Genomic DNA, 12,579 nt, shown 5'->3' with positions numbered 1-12,579 from the left:
AAATGTCAAATGCTGTGACATTCAGTAACAGCTTAGCAGTTCTAAAGCTGAATCATTGCACTGAGCCAGGTCCGACGCTGATTTCCAGCTGACTGACACTTAACTTTTCCGATCTGGCTTGGAGATCTGAGGAAGGAAAGACTGGTCAGAAAGGAGTTTCTTCCCACACTTTCAAGCATGTATCCTGGCAAACTAGCCAATGATCCTTCCCTGGAAAAGTGCACATTGATTAGCCCATCAAAGAATCTAACCTCAATGTGTGATCAAGAACTTACTACAATGGAGGAAAAAAATAATTATCAATTAACAAGTGAACTTGGGACATGTGCATGGTTGATATTTTACTACCGTTAAACATGTATTTCAAACGGCTTTCCTGCAAGGATTAATTATTATACATCTAACCAGCATAAGGATAATCAGTGATTGAGAGGATACAGAAGGCAACCAAAATGATCAACGGTATGAAGGGACTAAACAACAACAACAAGATTACATTTGTACAGCACCTTTCACGTCATGAGGACGTCCCAAGGCGCTGGACAGAGTACAGCATTTCAGACTGCAGCTGGAGTTGGGGGGGGAAGGGGGGTGGCAGATGGCATGGTCGAAGAGGAGGGTTTTGAGGCGGGACTTGAAGGAGGCTAAGGAGGAGGCGAGGCGGAGTGATTGAGGGATGGAATTGCAGAGGTTGGGGGCAGAGTGGCTGAAGGCTCTCCCACCAATGGTGGGGCGGGTGGGTCGGGGGACGTGGAGCAGGCCAGAGCTACGAGGAGTGATTAGGTAAACTGGATATGTTCACGCTGGAGAAGAGAAGATTGAAGGGTGATATGATTATGGTCTTTAAGATTCTAAAGGGACTAGGTAATTTAGACCACATTTTACCTTGTACTGCACAGTAGAACCAGATGACATGACCTGTTATTGAAGGGGGTAAATTCAGAATGAATCTGCGGAAACATTACTTCAGAGAGCGAGTAATAAATATATGGAACAGGCTCCCTAGGGAGATGGTGGAAGGAAAAATATCTCGGGATACAATATATAGTTGGGACATGACATGTCATGAGACTGCCAGGATGATGAAAGGTAAACTGGGTGGACCTTGGTCTTCTTTCGCCTGGAAAATTCTCATGTTGTTATATGGGTCTCAGTAAATGCTTTTCTGGTGGTAAGGCAGCAGTAACTCTTGTCATTTTCCTGAGGAGTGCTTTTTAAACCTCCAGTGCCTTAATTTAGTAACAGAACCCCCTCAGTGTAATTTTCCCATTACTGGCACATGCCATCTTAAATTCAGATTATAAATTTAATACCATTTTGAAGCCAATTTTGTGCTGAGTTTCCATGTCCATTGGGAATTAGGTTGATTCTGCCCAAACTCAAGATCACAGTTGGCACAGATAGGAGTCCTTCTCACGAAGCAGTCTGACTTAAATTAGAATCCAACAAGTGCCAGATGTGACAAATAATTTTAGTATCTCGGTGTCAAACTGTCCAATTAGGGTCCAATACATTTAATTTGTAAATAAATAAGTAATTATGCTCCTTCCTCCCTCTGGGACCTGCTAACTCCATATCGACCTGTCCGCTCACTCCACTCAGCAAGCTCTGGCCTGTTCCACATCCCCTGCCCGACCCGGCCCATCATCGGCAGTCGGGCCTTCAACCTCTCTACTCCCAACATTTGGAACTCCATCCTAGAGTCCCTTTGACTTGCTCCCTCCCTTGCCTCCTTCAAGGCTCGTCTCAAGAGCCTCCTCTTCGACTAAGCCTTCAGTCACTCTCCTACCCCTCCCTGCCTTCAACCCCTCCTGATCCCAACTCCTGCACAGATCCAAATCCCTGACTGTCCAGCCCTTTGGGACATCCTCCTGACGTGAACGGTGCTGTACAAATGTAATTCGTTGTTGTTGTTCCTGTACTCAGAGATCAGCTGTAATTAGCATTATGTTTTGTCTACAACTCAACAATAGTTCTCGCACATTCCCCAGATTGGTACTCAGGATGTTTTATCAAACACTTCCCAGTCTAGAAAGGGTCTATTAAAACAAACCTGAATTTTGAGTATTTCAGTGTAGCTTTTTTTATTATTCGTATGACTTCATCCACTGCTGATTTTTTAAAAATAATTATTACAAAACTGTATGGGATATAATGTAAAGTATATGACAACATTGTAGGGTAATATTACAAAAAATATACTACATTGGATCAGATGAATTTCGTCCAAGCTCCGAGACTGGGCAAGAATCATGCAGCAGAAGTTGGGATTGAGGTACAGCTGGTGCCAGGAACCGGAATCTGGGTACATGACCAAGGCTAGTAGCTGGTGGAACCTGTAACGGTCTATAAGAAACACCAGAATTTTTAGATCACAGTTTTCCAGGGAAGAAGTGTGCAATACACAAGGTGTATTTTAAACCCAATATCTACTCGTAAAAGAAATATCTGCAGTTGAAGAACATTAGAAAGAGACTTGATGGCTACAGAAAGGATAAAGAATGGCAAACATTAGCCACACAATTGAAGTCTTTAAGATACTGAAAACAAGCAAAGATGTAAGCAGACTATTTAACTTGAATTGTTAGCACTGCATGCTAACATTAACAAACCTCTACTCAAGTTTGAGATTTGAAGAAAATGAGCTCCCCACCAGATTAGTGGATATGTGGAGCAGTCTCCCAGCAAAGCACCTACAGCTGTGTTTATTAACTTCTCCAAAAAGAGCTTGTGGGAGATATTGCTCCAAATTGAGGTCTATTTGACATTTAATGCCAGATTGTGAAGGGATTCACACTCTCCATATACAGCACTGCAATGTAGATCATCACCCTTTATTTTCTTTCAAAATTGGATAGAAGATTAAAAGAGTAACAGCAGGTAAAGATTATCTAATACTCTGTGGAATTTAATAATTCCTGAACTGCTGGGTTCATGGAAATGTCATGCCAATGAAAGCAAATGAGGGAGAGGTGAATATTTGAAGTTGTATGGTCAGCTAAGTGCAGTACTATATTCTGCAGTTTAGCCTAAGTGTGTTTGAGGAGTAAGAAACTTAGGCAAACAACAACAACAACATTCATTTGTATAGTGTCTTTCACATCAGGAGGACGTCCCAAGGCGTTGGACAAACAGAGTTTCGGAACCGAGCTGGGGGCCAGTTCTCTTCCCCCACCCTCTCAAACATCTCCCAGAGAGCCTCTGGAATTGGCCACTTGAGTAGGATCTGATCCTTAAAAGCACACAACCCTCTTCTTTAGTAACCATATGGAATGCTAATGTTTTCCTGGTTTTGCAGTGTAAACAATAATTCCAAAGTACCAACTCTGAAATGAATTATCTGGCTTTTTTACACTTCACATTGATGTGTAACACTGCTAAGACCACATTGGTCATTGTATAATGGTGCAAAAAAAATGAATAGCAGGACTGCATTAAAGAGATTTTAATCATATTTTGACAGTATACTGTGTATATTTTATTTGTATTTGCATCTTTCGCATTGTTGTTCAGGCTCTGGCAGCATCAACCTCCATGGTTGCACACTTCAACTCACCGAGCCAGTCAGGAACCTGGGTGTCTTGTTCGACCCTCAACTGTCTTTTCTTCCCCACATCCAAGCCATGACCCGCTCTGCCTTCTCTCACCTCCATAACATCGCCCGACTCCGCCACTACTTCACCCCTCAGGCCGCTGAAACTCTTATTTATGCCTTCATGCAGCCCATGTCCTTGTTCATGCAGTCCGTGTCCTCTCCCGCACCAAACTCCGTGACCCCATCTCCCCCATTCTCGCCCGACTCCATTGGCTCCCTATCCTTCAGAGGATCCAGTTCAAGATCCTGGTCCTCATCTTACAAAGTCCTCCATGGCCTCGCCCCACCCTACCTCTGTGACCTCGTAACTCCCTACCAACCCGCCCGCTTCCTCCGTTCAGCCAGCTCCAGTCTGCTCCAAGTCCCCCGACCCACCTGCCACACCATTGGTAGGAGAGCCTTCAACCACTCTGCCCCCAACCTCTGGAATTCCATACCCCAGTCACTCCGCCTCACCCCCTCCTTAGCCTTCTTCAAGTCCCTCCTCAAGACCCTCCTCTTCGACCAGGCCATCCCCCTTCCTTCTCCCCCGATGACCTCAGCTCGAGTCTGAAATGCTGTGCACTGTCCAGCACCTTGGGACGTACTCCCGACGTGAAAGGCGCTATACAAATGTAATCTTGTGGTGTGTGTATAATGGCTAAACATGGAAATACAAATAAAAATAACTGCAAATTATTTTAGCAGTTGAGAAACCTAGTGAACGCTGAAAAGAGAGGTAGAATGTATTATAATAATAGTAATGCTTGCATTTGGTACAGCACCTTTCACATCGGGATGACATCCCAAAACATTTCACAGGACACTGTAAAGTGCAGTGACTGTGTGTTTTCTAGGCAACTGTAACACAAATTAAGTGATGCTTTTGTTTTTAAGTGATGCCAAGATTGGATTTAAAAACCTGTAGAGTAATAATAATCTTTGCATTTGATATAGCACCTTCGATATAGCACATCAGGAAGACATATTAAAGTTCTTCACAGAATTTGCTATAACTATAGGATTTACTGTAAACGTGTATGTGTTGGCGAATAGAAGCTCCTGCTGTTTTGACGGCCTGTGAAAAATTAATAATAATTAAAGTTGAAAATAGTGCAGTGGGTATACTAACTTAACTAAACATAATATTTATCTAGATAAACATTATCAAAATAACAAAGATGACTTATTTTGCCAACCAATTGCAACAACTTTGACTTTCATCCATGTGTAAATTTATGGGTTTGTATTAGGCCAACATGTTAATCCACGGTGATCCAACCTTTTGGCTGCTGAGGGTCAGATGTCGGATTTGAGAAACATCCGCAGGCCGCGTAAACAATATTTTTGCAACTCCCTTCCATAAACATAACCAGTAAGAATCATATAGTAATTCTGCCTGGTGTAAATTACCAGCAGTTCCTTTCATGGCCAAAGTTGGATTTAACATCAAGATAATAATCAATATTTACAGTATTCTTTTATCCTGGGTTTGGTCCCAATATTGTGTTATGACTTTTTTTTAATTAGTCAGCTCTAAAATATATTTAAAGTTTCTTTAAAGCATTAATACAGTTTTAATATCAGATGTGGTATCTTAGATAATTATTTAATGCAGTACATTTTGTTATGAAAATATATTTAATAAAGCTAGATATGCTGGAAATCCACAACAAGTCAATCTGCATCTGAAAAGAAAAATAGCTTGATTTTCAGGCATGACTTTTGCCATGAGTAGAAAAACTGAGTGACCCTAATATAGGTCACACGATCCCACGATTGATTTGGGTAAAGAAGGTCCTTTGACCCATCTGATCTCACCCTTCCAGAACCACCACCCGTCCCATGGAGTCCTGTAGCTCAGTGGTTAGAGCACTCGCTTTGCAAGCGAGAGACCTGAGTTTATTTCCAGGCAGGTCAGGGCGAAACCTTGGGCAAGTTTCCTTACTCCACACGCCTAATAATAATCCCTCCAAATCCCAAAACAATAATAAATTGGTCATTTTCAATCTACGACTGTTTGTGGGACATTGCTGTGCGCAATTGGCTGCCGCGTTCGCCCACAAATATACAGTCAATTCACTTTACAGTGTGTTCTGTGAAGCGCTTTGGGACGTCCTCCTGACGTGAAAAGCGCTATATCAAATGCAAGGATTATTATTATTATTATTATTATCTCTGTAGTTATAATAATAATACTTGCATTTGATATAGCGCTTTTCACGTCGGGAAGACGTCCCAAAGCGCTTCACAGAGGGATTATTATTTCATTTAGTTCATTAAAAAGGCTGTATGGCAGCTTTAAATATGTGTTCAGTAGAGGCTCAGTTGGTAATTCAGTAAAGCTATTCAGAGATGAGTTGAGCAATAAAGATTAGGAAGGTCCCAGATCCGATCATTTGGTTTATGTCGAATCAGCTGATTCCAGCTTGGATCACCTCAGTGTTCCAGGAAGTGTCCAGAAGGAAAAACTAGTTAGGATTCCTGCTCCAGATGATTAGCTAGTAATCCAGGATGGAGCTATTTGTCTGCATGGATACCAAGTTTGGGATAGGCATCGGCTAAATAGCCTGCCTACACTCACCTTCAAGACTCTCAAGTAAATAATATCGTAGGCAAGGTATTAAAGGACAACTAGCATGTATGAAACTATACCTCTAATGCAGTAGACAAAAAAAGAGTTAAATGCCTTCAGGAGAATTAGTGTGAAAAAAATTATTTAACCAAATAAGTTGAATTATAAGAGCAGGCATCCAGCCCCCAATTAAAATTACCTTGATATCGAATTGTTCATTTACAAGGACCCTTGGCCCCGTTCCACCCAGATTTACCCACAGCCAGCACCTGCACTTTGTTCTGGACTAAAGCTGACTGGGATTATGATGTACCATAAATGTCCCCACGTGTTAAGAGTTCTGAGAGACTAATTTCCATGAGAACACTCACTTCTTTGAAGCAGGAAGGTTAAATGATATTTGTTTTCGATATATTTGGTGGGTGAATGGATGTTAGTTGTTTATTTAGGCTAAAACCATTTAGATCAAGGAATTATTTTAAAGAAAGAATTCTCCTTTCTCATAATGATTATTATTAAGGTTATCTCTAATAATAATCCTTGCATTTGTTATAGCACTTTTCAAGTCTTCTAGACATCTCAAAGCACTTCACAGAACATACTGTTAAGTGAAGCAACTGTATATTTTGTGGGTGAAACGCAGCAGCCAATTGCGCACAGCGGTGTCCTACAATCAGTCGTGGATTGAAGTGACCATTTATTATTGGGGTTTTTTCTTGAGAGACTATTATCAGGCGTGTGGAGTAAGGAAACTTGCCCAAGGTTTCTGGCTTGCGAGTCGAGTGCGCTAACCATTGAGCTACAGGACTCCACAATAATCCACAACACACAATAAATGTACAATTAGATTCATTTTAAAAGTTCATCTTCTAAGAATTACAATAGTAATGTGGATTCTCAAATAGGACAACAGTTTTACACCCCAAAGGGTAACAACATGGAAAAATATTTTTTTATATATAAACACCAGTCACTTTGCGTTTCTTTCAGAGTGAAACTTTCTAACAAGTCAGCTAAGCAGAGCATTCTTGGGGAGTGACCACGCCATGAAGATAGTATGGACTGGGAGGCAATGTGGAAGAGGGAAAGTGAGTAAAAAACAAAAGATGAACAAGCACCTCAGCCTTTTTGAGTTGGACGTTTTTCATTTCCTCACTTGCAATATTCCAGGGCACTGCTGATGACAGCACAGCCAGCCTGGCTCATCGGCAGGACCTGGAATGGCAGGCCAGTCACTGGGGGCAGGGAGTCATCTCCCCCAGCTCCTGTTAACTCTGCAAGCCATAGCCCTAATGGGTAGGACAGTCCTAGTTGGACAAGCAGCAGGAAAGCTTGCCGGACAGCAATATCAATGACAAGCAATGCGGTTTTAGCTGGTTAGACTCCAGCAGTATCCACAAAACACATTCTGGGTCCCCAAGCATTGGCTGCTGCCAATCTGAGCCTAATATTTTCCGGAATTAGGTAAGCAGGATACGTTCCTCCAGGGAAAGCATACACATTCCATTCCAACAATGTATCTCTGGGATTTCCATATGTAGGTGGAATGCATAGAAACCTCAGTTTGGTTTGGATATTCTTAAGCATGGTGATGGGTTTCCGCGTGTGTCAGACAGACCGGCTGATTAAAAACATTTTTTTTTAAATCTCTACACTCAACTTTATTACTTATTCATTTCCTGGTCATTACTTTGCTCACTGAATCATTAATTTAGGTCCCATCTACCTTATGATTTGGGTGGCTGTTAAGAGAGCACCTTCCCTCCTGCTAACTGTTTAAAGTTGGAGAATCTCCCACTGTCCTGGCTCATATTCCCTCCTCATCCCAATTCACCCCAAAAAATCATTTTCAAGTTACACAGCAGCACTCACTTCATACTTAGTTAATCTACAAAGTGCTTTGAGATGTTCCTTTTACATGAAAGGCACTGTGTAATTTTCTGTGTTTTTCTTCCTTCCACCTGAGTTTATGGTTTCTATGGCTGCCCATCACCCTCCAGTAATCTGCCAAATTACTGGAGGTGAAGTCCTGTAGCTCAGCGGTTGGAGCACTAGCCTCGTAAACGAGAGACCTGGGTTCGATTCCTGGCAGGACGAAACCTTGGGCAAGTTTCTTTACTCCACACGCCTGATAATCCCCCGAGAAAAAAAGGAATAATAAATTGGTCACTTCAATCCACGACTGTTTGTGGGTCACTGCTGTGCGCAATTGGCTGTCACATTTCGCCCACAAATACAGTCAAGTCACTTTATAGTATATTCCGTGAAGCGCTTTGAGACGTCTTGAAGACATGTAAAGCGCTATATCAAATGCAAGGATTATTATAAATACTCCTTGGCTCTATTCGGAAAAGACCAATAATTCTGGTATCCCACTTCATATTTTTCCCCTCACCCAAATTCACCAAAGGACAAATCAGTCATTCATCTCACTGAGATGGTCATGGGATATTGTTGATACAGATTGGATATTTTGTTTGCCTATGTAACTACACTTTGACATAACTCATTGTGTGAAGCACTTTTTCAGACATTTCAATGAAATAATTCATTGTATCAAGTGCAAGTGTTAATATTACATGATCATTGTTCAGATGTTAGCCCAATTATGCTAACTGACTACAGGAGAGAAGTCATCCAAGCTAAACCACAATCTTGCCCTCATCCAATGTCCGCATAACCCATCGACACCAGAGACAGATCACTAGCCCTGATTAGGGATTGAGAATCTTGGCTAATTTCCCTATCCCTGGCCACTGAGGTAACGTTGTAGCACCCACAATGTTAGTCTAACTGTCATCAGATAATTCAGCACAGACCAAAATGTAATCTGATGTAATCAGATCTTCCAGATCTTTGACAAACTCACTATGCCTCACCATACATTTTAAAGTAAATTATGCATATTTAAATAAAAATTAATTTGACAGTTACTGACAAACTACTTCTTGAATCAGTAATACAGCAGCAAATGTACAATATTAAAAGTTGTTGAACATAAATTATCAAAGTCAATCAGTAGATGTCTGCACCTTTTATTATTCTTTCCAACGCCAAGTGCTCTTTACCACTTTACAAATACAGGCTTTCTGCAGTACAGGATCGTTTTTTTTCTTTTACAAACTTAAATTTAGATTTTAAAGTTTATGGCTATTTACGGGACACTGTTGTGGGCAATCTGGCTGGAGAATTTTGCCTACAATTCACCCACAAAATATACAGTCAACTGACTTCGCAATATATTCTGTGGAGCAGTTTGAGACATCTCAAATACGTGATAAGGCGCTATATCAAATGCATGGATTATTATTATTAAAATGCAGTCACTACAACTTTACAATAAATCATGTGAAGTGCTTTGCGGCATCCTCCCAATGTGAAAATGCAAGGGTCATTATTAATATTAACTGCAAATATAACTGTAGCCCTCAAAAGGATGGTCGTCCTGAAAAAACACACGGTTTCACATTAATCTGAACCCCAAAAGAGGTGGAGAGAGTGGGTTGAAACCCACTTCCAGTACACAGTGTGGGATTCTTCTCCATACAGCTATCGGAACTAATAAAAAGTACATTCCTTCCGTTTAATATCCCACAACACCGTAGATGTATTTTGTTCCTCATCAGGGGGTCAGATCGCCCTCTCTTCTTACCGAAACCTGCGACACCTTTTGAGCTAACTTGGCGCATCGATTAGAAAATGCTACAAATAAGCTGCAGTTTTGGTGGTCCGCTGGACCAGAGCAAATGATCATTTCACACGGTCCAGAGAGAGAGAGAGAAAAAAAGGTGAAATAAAGACTGCTCGCCTCCAATCCGATCTGGGTAAGTTATCACTGGAAACAGCTGGTACTTGGGATGTGGGAAAGGGGGAGCCTGAGGGGAAAGAAAGCTTCGCAGGGCTTTAGGACCAAGTGGAGATCTCGGTCGGTTTGCTGGTGACACTACACTAAAATAAGATAAGTTTCTGGCTGGTCAGATTTCATGCCGGATCCCACAACTGCTGCAAGTCGACGTGGACACACATTCCTCAATCTCCCCCCCACCCCACACACACACACACACACACACACAAACCGTTAGCCACTGAGAGGCTGCTCGCAACCACAAGTGAGTTTGCTAACTGAGCCTCTCTCTCTCTCTCTCTCTCTCTGCAACATCTACTCCTATCCCCGATCGGTTCCCCCACCAGAATGCAGAGCCTGCGAGAGGGGGGGGGGGGGGGGGGGGGGGAGAGAGAGAGGGGGAGAGGGGGAGAGGGGGTGTGGGGGCAGAGCTTCACCATTGCAATCCCTGCTCGCAGGCAGATAACGGGAAGAAAATTGTGCATCTTGCGTTTTACGTGGCGGATCAGCTAAAGAGAGAGAGAGAGGGGGGGGAACAATCTGTAGGATTTCTCCAAATCCTCTTTGGTTGTTTTCTCCCTTCACCACCACCACACACACCCACACACACACACACCACCCCCCACCCCCCACCCACACACACACACACCCCACCCCCCCACCACACACCCACACACACACACCAACTCCTCCCATGTGTCTCCAGAGTTTTATTCTAAGCCACGTATATTTTCCGGAGATCCAATCCTACGGACACAGCCCATCGTGCAGAATAATGAGTCATTTTTTGGGGGGAATCATAAGTCTTGCTGATACTTTCGCCTCCTTCTGATTCTCGTTTGGATCTCAGGCTGTGTCTGTCTCATGATTAGGAACAGCAAAGCAGCGAAGGCAAATCTGCTCTGAAATAAGACAGAAACTGAAACGAACTCTTTTACACCTTCACGAAACTCGGTTTCACAAGTGACTTCTGTGCCATAACTACTGACTGATCACTGGAGGGGAAAAAATTACATTTTTTTTAAAAAAAAGCCACATTACCAGGTAACTTTTTTTTTTGCATTTTACTATTGCTGAAACACCATGAGCTGCTGGTTCTGAACTGCTTTTATTTATTTCCTGAGATTGGTTTTAAAAAAAAAGTTTAGACCCTGAGTGCCAAAGGGTACAGTTAACACCGTAAAACCTTTGATTTTGATTTGAAGTTATCATTTATTTCATGGACTGAACTTAAAGCAGAAACACTACCGCTGACATCTGCAATTAGAAATGGGTTTTAATCGTGCAAAAGGGACTTGCAAAGAAAAATGCAACCATTAGAAACCACCATCAAAAATGAACAGAAATAATGAAACTTTTTCTCTTCCACCCCCCAAAAAAAATTAATATTTATGCCTTAGCATTCTGAAGGCAGTGTGACTTGACAGCGCACAGATTTAAACCCTCCACCCGAATGCACTGCTGAATTGCGCTGAAGCATTTTAAAACCCACCCCCCAGACAGAAGTCATTGCCTTTTCAAAGCTGCACCCCCTGAAAAACCCCCCTCCCCACCCCCATTTTTTTCTCTCCCTCCTTCCAGTTGAACACGTATGCACTGTTTAAGGAATGAAAGCTCTCATTATTGCAGATGCAGCCAATAACAGGGGCATCAGGCAGTGTGTGTGTGTGTGTGTGTGTGTGTGAAGCACAGACACTCTGCCCCCTCCCCCTTGGAATGGGCACAGACCGCCTGCCACCAGCCCCCAGTAAAACAGACACAGTCCCTATTGCCAGTCGCAATATCTGGGCATTGTACGTGGAGACATAGACAGAGAGTGAGAGAGAGAGAGAGAAACCTTACCCCAATCTGTGTGAAGCTCGTGGAGCTGGATTTTCCCCTCTGTCACAGCCCCCCCTTGTTTCCTTGTGGGTGTTAATACAGTGTTCTCTGTGTGAATAGACAGTAGGAGGGTATATATATATATATATGTAATGTATATATATATATATATATTGTTTCTTTTCTTTTTGGGACCCTGGTTCTACGCTCCGCCACTCTCTGCTCAAAGGAGGAGGAACAGTGTGAGACGAGCCGTAGCCGGAGCTGTGCCGCTGCCCTGGATTCGTGGCACTTATCTCTCTCCCCAGCTGGGAGCTCCCCCCCCCCCCCCCCCACACACCACCAGCCCCGCCCCCCGACACTGCGATTGGCTGCCCTCCAGCAGCCGGCCCGTCGCTCCACACCGCTTTGCCCAATCAGCCGCTCAGCCCCCCCCACCCACCCCTCCGGGTGGGCGGGTGCTGCTCCGCGGTGCATCACGGGACGTGTAGTCGTTCGCCTCCCTCCGCTCGTGGAACGTGGCCCGGATCCCGGCCCGCGCCGCTCCAGCCGCCGGACTCCATTTCCCAGGGATCCCCTCCCCTCCCCCCCTCCCTCCCCTCTGCCCACACTCTCGCCGGGTTTCCATTCCGATCTCTCCAGGTTACAAGGGGAAGGGGAACGGTTGAAAGCAAATACAGTAATAATCCCTTAGCGTTGCACGACAGCGCCTTTCAAACCAGGAGGGCGTCTCGAAGCGCTTTTCATAGGATGTGGCGCCATAAA

The 12,579-nt window shown here is 43.3% G+C and overlaps 1 protein-coding gene across 1 annotated transcript in view; it reads right to left on the bottom strand.

Annotated features, from left to right (window-relative positions):
• The window catches only part of LOC103179245 (ribosome-binding protein 1), a 65,354-nt gene extending 53,246 nt beyond the window's left edge, over positions 1-12,108 (bottom strand). Inside the window, 1 exon segment of the mRNA XM_007894428.2 lies at positions 11,836-12,108. The gene's annotated coding sequence lies outside the window, so the exon portion shown is untranslated.
• Between the last annotated feature and the right edge of the window lie 471 nt (positions 12,109-12,579).

The sequence above is a fragment of the Callorhinchus milii genome, unplaced genomic scaffold, assembly GCF_018977255.1.
Source record: "Callorhinchus milii isolate IMCB2004 unplaced genomic scaffold, IMCB_Cmil_1.0 Scaffold3, whole genome shotgun sequence".
Taxonomy (NCBI): Eukaryota; Metazoa; Chordata; class Chondrichthyes; order Chimaeriformes; family Callorhinchidae; genus Callorhinchus; species Callorhinchus milii.
Note: the sequence above shows the minus strand (reverse complement) of the source record. Positions and strands in the feature narration are given on the sequence as shown.